Source organism: Marmota marmota, unplaced genomic scaffold (genome assembly GCF_001458135.2).
Source record: "Marmota marmota marmota unplaced genomic scaffold, marMar, whole genome shotgun sequence".
In the NCBI taxonomy this organism is placed as follows: domain Eukaryota; kingdom Metazoa; phylum Chordata; class Mammalia; order Rodentia; family Sciuridae; genus Marmota; species Marmota marmota.
This window is the reverse complement of record NW_026004731.1, coordinates 850,630-858,092: the sequence shown is the minus strand read 5'-3', so window position 1 is coordinate 858,092 and position 7,463 is coordinate 850,630. Positions and strand designations below refer to the sequence as shown.

At 41.3% G+C, this 7,463-nt stretch overlaps 1 pseudogene across 1 annotated transcript; it reads right to left on the bottom strand.

Moving 5' to 3' along the window:
- Window positions 1-4,423: 4,423 nt before the first annotated feature.
- Window positions 4,424-6,318, bottom strand: LOC107160594 (annotated as a pseudogene). The gene is made up of 4 exons (XR_007345202.1): window positions 6,265-6,318; window positions 5,893-6,112; window positions 4,933-5,209; window positions 4,424-4,749 (listed from the first exon to the last, which is right to left on the bottom strand). The product of XR_007345202.1 is annotated as a T-cell surface glycoprotein CD1a-like (transcript).
- Between the last annotated feature and the right edge of the window lie 1,145 nt (window positions 6,319-7,463).

Sequence of the window (7,463 nt, the reverse complement as noted above, 5' to 3'; positions counted from 1 at the left end):
AAAGAATTCGCAGCTAGAAAACCATCTCTTCAAAACATCCTCGCCAAAGCATTACAGGAAGAGGAAATGGAAAATAACAATGAAAACCAACAGTGGGAGGTAGGACAGTAAAGGGGGGGGAAATAATCAAAGAGGAAAACAAACCATGTTTAGTAACAGAAATAAACAAATATGGCTGGAAGAACAACCCATATCTCAATAATAACCCTAAATGTTAATGGCTTAAACTCACCAATTAAGAGACACAGGCTAGTAGAATGGATCACAAAACAAGACCCAACAATATGCTGCCTACAGGAGACGCATTTGATAGGAAAAGACATACATAGGCTGAAGGTGAAAGGTTGGGAAAAATCATATCACTCATATGGACTTCGGAAACAAGCAGGAGTGTCCATACTCATATCAAATAAAATAGATTTCAAGCCAAAGTTAATCAAAAGGGATAAAGAGGGACACTACATACTGCTTAAGGGAACCATACACCAACAAGACATAACAATCATAAATATTTATGCCCCAAACAATGGTGCAGCTATGTTCGTCAAACAAACTCTTCTCAAGTTCAAGAGTCTAATAGACCACCATACCATAATCATGGGAGACTTCAACACACCTCTCTCGCCACTGGACAGATCTTCCAAACAAAAGTTGAATAAGGAAACTATAGAACTCAATAACACTATTAATAACCTAGACCTAATTGACATATATAGAGTATACCACCCAACATCAAGCAGTTACACTTTTTTCTCAGCAGCACATGGATCCTTCTCAAAAATAGATCATATATTATGTCACAGGGCAACTCTTAGACAATATAAAGGAGTAGAGATAATACCATGCATCTTATCTGATCATAATGGAATGAAACTGAAAATCAACGATAAAAGAAGGAAGGAAAAAGCATACATCACTTGGAGAATGAACAATAGGTTACTGAATGATCAATGGGTTATAGAAGACATCAAGGAGGAAATTAAAAAATTCTTAGAGATAAATGAAAACACAGACACAACATATCGGAATCTATGGGACACATTGAAAGCAGTTCTAAGAGGAAAATTCATTGCTTGGAGTTCATTCCTTAAAAAAAGAAAAAACCAACAAATAAATGATCTCATACTTCATCTCAAAATCCTTGAAAAAGAAGAGCAAAACAACAGCAAAAGAAGTAGAAGGCAAGAAATAATTAAAATCAGAGCTGAAATTAATGAAATCGAAACAAAAGAAACAATTGAAAAAATTGACAAAACTAAAAGTTGGTTCTTTGAAAAAATAAACAAAATCGACAGACCCTTAGCGATGCTAGCGAAGAGAAGAAGAGAGAGAACTCAAATTACTAGCATACGGGATGAAAAAGGCAATATCACAACAGACACTTCAGAAATACAGAAGATAATCAAAAACTATTTTGAATCCTTATACTCCAATAAATTAGAAGATAGTGAAGGCATAGATAAATTTCTTAAGTCATATGATCTGCCCAGATTGAGTCAGGAGGATATAGACAACCTAAACAGACCAATATCAATTGAGGAAATAGAAGAAACCATCAAAAGACTACCAACTAAGAAAAGCCCAGGACCGGATGGGTATACAGCAGAGTTTTACAAAACCTTTAAAGAGGAACTAATACCAATACTTTTCAAGCTACTTCAGGAAATAGAAAAAGAGGGAGAACTTCCAAATTCATTCTACGAGGCCAACATCACCCTGATACCTAAACCAGACAAAGACACTTCAAAGAAAGAAAACTACAGACCAATATCTCTAATGAACCTAGATGCAAAAATCCTCAATAAAATTCTGGCGAATCGGATACAAAAACATATCAAAAAAATTGTACACCATGATCAAGTAGGATTCATCCCTGGGATGCAAGGCTGGTTCAATATACGGAAATCAATAAATGTTATTCACCACATCAATAGACTTAAAAATAAGAACCATATGATCATCTCGATAGATGCGGAAAAAGCATTCGACAAAGTACAGCATCCCTTTATGTTCAAAACTCTAGAAAAACTAGGGATAACAGGAACATACCTCAATATTGTAAAAGCAATCTATGCTAAGCCTCAGGCTAGCATCATTCTGAATGGAGAAAAACTGAAGGCATTCCCTCTAAAATCTGGAACAAGACAGGGATGCCCTCTCTCTCCACTTCTGTTCAACATAGTTCTCGAAACACTGGCCAGAGCAATTAGACAGACGAAAGAAATTAAAGGCATCAAAATAGGAAAAGAAGAACTTAAATTATCACTATTTGCAGATGATATGATTCTATACCTAGCAGACCCAAAAGGCTCTACAAAGAAACTATTAGAGCTAATAAATGAATTCAGCAAAGTGGCAGGATATAAAATCAACACGCATAAATCAAAGGCATTCCTGTATATCAGCGACAAATCCTCTGAAATGGAAATGAGGACAACCACTCCATTCACAATATCTTCAAAAAAAATAAAATACTTGGGAATCAACCTAACAAAAGAGGTGAAAGACTTATACAATGAAAACTACAGAACCCTAAAGAGAGAAATAGAAGAAGATCTTAGAAGATGGAAAAATATACCCTGTTCATGGATAGGCAGAACTAACATCATCAAAATGGCGATATTACCAAAAGTTCTCTATAGGTTTAATGCAATGCCAATCAAAATCCCAACGGCATTTCTTGTAGAAATAGAGAAAGCAATCATGAAATTCATATGGAAAAATAAAAGACCCAGAATAGCAAAAACAATGCTAAGCAGGAAGTGTGAATCAGGCGGTATAGCGATACCAGACTTCAAACTATACTACAGAGCAATAGTAACAAAAACAGCATGGTACTGGTACCAAAACAGGCGGGTGGACCAATGGTACAGAATAGAGGACACAGAAACCAATCCACAAAACTACAACTATCTTATATTTGATAAAGGGGCTAAAAGCATGCAATGGAGGAAGGATAGCATCTTCAACAAATGGTGCTGGGAAAACTGGAAATCCATATGCAACAAAATGAAACTGAATCCCTTTCTCTCGCCATGCACAAAAGTTAATTCAAAATGGATCAAGGAGCTTGATATCAAATCAGAGACACGCCGTCTGATAGAAGAAAAAGTTGGCTACGATCTACATACTGTGGGGTCGGGCTCCAAATTCCTCAATAGGACACCCATAGCACAAAAGTTAATAACTAGAATCAACAAATGGGACTTACTCAAACTAAAAAGTTTTTTCTCAGCAAAAGAAACAATAAGAGAGGTAAATAGGGAGCCTACACCCTGGGAACAAATCTTTACTCCTCACACTTCAGATAGAGCCCTAATATCCAGAGTATACAAAGAACTCAAAAAATTAGACAATAAGAGAACAAACAACCCAATCAACAAATGGGCCAAGGACCTGAACAGACACTTCTCAGAGGAGGACATACAGTCAATCAACAAGTACATGAAAAAATGCTCACCATCTCTAGCTGTCAGAGAAATGCAAATCAAAACCACCCTAAGATACCATCTCACTCCAGTAAGATTGGCAGCCATTATGAAGTCAAACAACAACAAGTGCTGGCGAGGATGTGGGGAAAAGGGTACACTTGTACATTGCTGGTGGGACTGCAAATTGGTGCAGCCAATTTGGAAAGCAGTATGGAGATTTCTTGGAAAGCTGGGAATGGAGCCACCATTTGACCCAGCTATTCCCCTTCTTGGTCTATTCCCTAAAGACCTAAAAAGAGCATGCTACAGGGACACTGCTACTTCGATGTTCATAGCAGCCCAGTTCACAATAGCAAGACTGTGGAACCAACCTAGATGCCCTTCAATAGACGAATGGATAAAAAAAAAAGATTACATTGAGCATATATTGGTAAATATTCACGGAGCAGAAATGAATTGCAAAGTTTTAACATGGAGAGTTGAAGTGATATTATCACCAAGCAGTGTTCATGGATACACTGAGCACCTGGGTAGCTGGGTCCTCATTTCAAAGGGAGAGCACTGCAGGGAGCTTCACAGTGTGTCCTAAGTGAACAAAAAGATAACAAACCTTCATAAGGTGGATGTGAGAATGGAGGAGAAAATGGGAATGGGGCTCAGAGGAGAAGAAAAAGTGAAAAAAAAAAAGATTAAAAAGAAGGGAAGACCATTGGGGAGGAGGGACGAACAGGAAAGATGGATACAAAGAACTCACCAGCGTTTCACAAACCAAAATCCAAGACCTGTCAGAAGAGCCAGGGCCACTATCACTGCCAAGAGGATCCAGGCCAGGGATTTTTGAGGTGCTGGAGATTCAAGTGGACATCAGGATGTTGTTTAGAACTTAATCTACAGATTACTTATTTTAAAAACTTCTATTCTTTGAATTATATATTTTTCTTCTTTGATAGAGAATTTGTAAGTCCCAATGTTTCCCCCATCCTCATGCTCTGCTAGAAGACATCTGCCCATCTCCAGCTGGGCCCCAGCCCTTTCTCACCCCAGTAGAGGACGAGGTCCTGCCCTCCTAGGCTGCTGTGCTTCACCCTGCAGGCCAGGCCAGCCGCCTCCCCAGCTGCCACATCCAGGGTTGCTTGGAGATACCACGTCCCATCTGCATTGGGCAGGATGTCACCTCTCTGAGTGCCCTGCTGCTCCTGCTCACCCCGCATCCACATCACCCACACGGGCTTTGGGTAGAAGCCAGACACGTGGCACACCAGCAGCAGACGGCCAGGCCCAGGACTGGGACCACTGGACAGCCAGGCCTCAGGCTTCACTGCAAAGGACAGAAAAGACATTTAGACACAGACTGTAACATAGACTTATAAGTTCCAAACTTCCACGTAAGCCTACGAAGACATATTGTTCCCACTTCTGAAATGTCACACATTATCCTCTTTTTATCCTGAATTTGACTTTAAAATAGAAAAATTCTTGGAGTGTTGGGTACAAGACTGACCTTGTCACTGGAGATGAGCCTTCCCTGCATCTAGAAGACCCAAGGTGAAACACAGGCAGGTGTCACTGAGGATCCTATGTAACCTATATATGTTGTCTTGGTCCAGATTGAGCAGTTTGCAGGCTTTCTGGGTCCTTCTTCCACCCTCTGGAGATGGTGACCATGTTTCATTCTGGAAACTCAGGAAATCATCCTCCAATAGCTACATGCAGGAAGTTTATGAAGCCCTTCCCAGAGTGGAGATCACAGCCTGCTGCCATCTGTACGTCAAAGGGATCTGGGGAAGAAGAGTCATGAATTAGAGGAGAAAAGAAAGAAAATGGAGAAAACAGAATGAGTGGAAGCAAAAGACAATAAAAGCAGAAGGGAGTTTGGGGAGTTTATGGGATGGACCCCAGTGTGGTTTGGTCCAAGGTTCACAGAAAGGGAAACTGGTAGGAGCTGGAGGTGGAGGAAGAGATGATAATATGAGGAATCGAGGGAATTGTTCAAAGGTGATAGGGAAGGTGTGGGGGAGAAGGACTTAATATGAGAGAGCTGAGACTCTAACTAACCAGGGTGAATGTATGCATGGTCACTAGGACAGTCTACACAAGGATGACAGAGGAGATTAAATGGGGGAGAAAAAAAAATCGTACTTTAAGAAGTCAACCAAAGAGTGAGGATGTTGAAGATACCTGACTGATTACTGGGAAAAGGGGTGACCACAAGATGCCTCTGGGGGAGATAATAAAACACAGCCCTGCAGGCAATGAAAGAGAAGTTCATAAGTAGCAAAAATGGAAGTTTTTGAAGAATCTGGTTGTTTATCTCACATGCTCAGGGTGTGATTGCAGTTTTTTGCTGAAGAGAGTAGGATAAGTCTCCGAGCAGAGTAGGCTGTTTCCATAAGGAATAAAAGTTCACTGAGATGCTACACCTCTCATCCCTTTATTCTCCCAGCAAGGGAACTGAACTCACCTTTAAACATTAATTTATAAATATAAAATTCCTGATGTTCACTGAAGTATACATGGAAATCCCTTTCCAGATTCACCAACTCCTTGTTACTGAAGTTGCCCCTGGACCAGGGGTACAGGTAAATTATGGCACTAGAGCTGCTGTTCCATCTGTGAGTCTGCAGCTCCCCCAACCAGCCAGAGCTCAGATGTACCCAGGAATGGTTGTGAAAGGATGATGTCTGGATGACATGAAAGGAAACAGGCTCCTCAAACCCTGTGGCAAAAAAATAGATAGAATAGGCAGAAATGAAACATCAGGAGGGAGAGTCTTGGGAAAGTAGGTGCCCCCATGGGAAGACTCAGAATCTGGAAAGTGAAGAGCCACCGTTACCTTAGCTGACACCTGCTGGCCCCCAGGGTCCCATGTTCTATCAACAGCCTCCATGATAGCACAGAGGGCTTGAGTAAGAACATGCAGAATGGGGTCAACATGGTTCTCTCCAAGTATGTGCAGGGGAAACTACCATCACCACACACACACCCATCTGGTCAGATGCCCCAGTTCTTACCAACTTCACTGCAACTGCCTGGGAAGAGAGCAGCTAGGAAGCAGAGTAGCAGAAACAGCATGGCCCTTGCAGATGCTACTTCTTTCTCTCAGAGAAGTTGTCCTTTGATTTCTGTTCTAAATAAACCTACCCCCACAGACCTCTCTTCTGACTTCCTTATTCAACCAAAACACAAAACTTTTCTGCCTGAAACAAACAAAAAAATCTGCTCCCTCCCCAAACCCTGAGCACCTACTCCGTTTCCCCTTCCCCCAGCTATTCTGACTCTTTGCTCAGTCTTTCAACTTCTCTCATTGTTACATCCATCCTGTTCATCTTCCCCTAGTTCAACTGCTATGGAACATGTCTTATGTGGCACTGAAAAGTCCCTTACCACTAGGAACACTTCTTTCATTGCTGGGTATGGAATCCAGGATCTTAAGCTTTTTCTCTTATTGTAATAATTTTGAATTATTCCCCCATGTGTTCTCTTCCCTACCCCACCTCCACTCTACCTCATTCATATCTCTGACATAACTGGTTACTTTATTTCTTTTTGCAAAAGCCCCTATGATTGTCCTCTGAAACAGTATCACCTACTGAGTCTGTGGATCATGTATCCAGGGCTGGCTCGATGGGGCATGCAGCCAATCTAGTAACACATTTAATTCTCTGTGATCACCACCTTGAATTTTATAGTAATTTTTTAAAATTTGGGTTTCATAAGTGAAGTTCAATGAAACTTGCATGGGAGCTCATAGCAGCCTCCCCAGCTTATGAAGGGTTCTTCTTTCCACAACCTCACCTGCATGTGCAGCCTCTTCCACCTGCTCCACATTCTCTGAGGCCTTGGCAACTCAAGATTCTGCCTCTCCACCTCCATCCTGCCACCACTGCATGGTCAGGTCTCATTGCAGGGCAGGCCCCTTCTGCCATCAGCCTCTGCCACTACTCCATGCCTTACAGGCACAAAAGGAGAATGGGACATGCACTTAACAGTGCGTGGGCAGAACCTAGGTGCAGCTATCGGATCCAGAGTCTG